This window comes from Odontesthes bonariensis, chromosome 15 (assembly GCF_027942865.1).
Source record: "Odontesthes bonariensis isolate fOdoBon6 chromosome 15, fOdoBon6.hap1, whole genome shotgun sequence".
Lineage (NCBI taxonomy): Eukaryota > Metazoa > Chordata > Actinopteri > Atheriniformes > Atherinopsidae > Odontesthes > Odontesthes bonariensis.
The window spans coordinates 26,228,391-26,229,050 of record NC_134520.1 but is presented as its reverse complement, the minus strand read 5'-3'; positions in this window follow the sequence as shown (position 1 = coordinate 26,229,050).

Genomic DNA, 660 nt, shown 5'->3' with positions numbered 1-660 from the left:
GTCAGGGCCCTCACTATATAAAGGAGGGGCTAAATGGAGAGCGTTACGCCCAGTTAAATAAAGCTGTGAATTCAAATTGCACCACTAGGGCGCGATCTTGGGTTGGGAAGTGGTGAAGTACACAATTTTTACAAATCCTGTTGATCCAAATATCAACCTTTAAATGCCTGGATTGACACAGACCTATCTATGATCTCTAAAATAGCTACCCGTGTATCTTTTCTATTCTATTCTATTCTATTCTATTCTATTCTATCACATGTCACAATGTTGGCCTGACTAATTAATTTAAGACATGATACAACAGCTAAATGTTTACAGGGTAAACATTTTAAATGAAACATCCCAGTACAGATACACCATAATCTGTTTTAGAACAAGTTTTTCCTTTTTTTCTAAAAATGTTATGTTTACTATATACACAAGGAATTAGAGGTATCAGTTTTTCAGCACATGTTTTTGGAATAAAAAGGCTCTATAAATCAGGTTATGAATGATGGGAACATATTTCTAAAACCTTTAGAACAATTATAAGGAATACAATTGGGAACTTTACTTTGTGCACGTGCTGCTACTGTGATTAAAAACATTTTTCAAAAAAACTCAAATTTGTAAGATTCAAGACATTTTCCTAGAAAATTTAGGGGGGATTTCTGACTT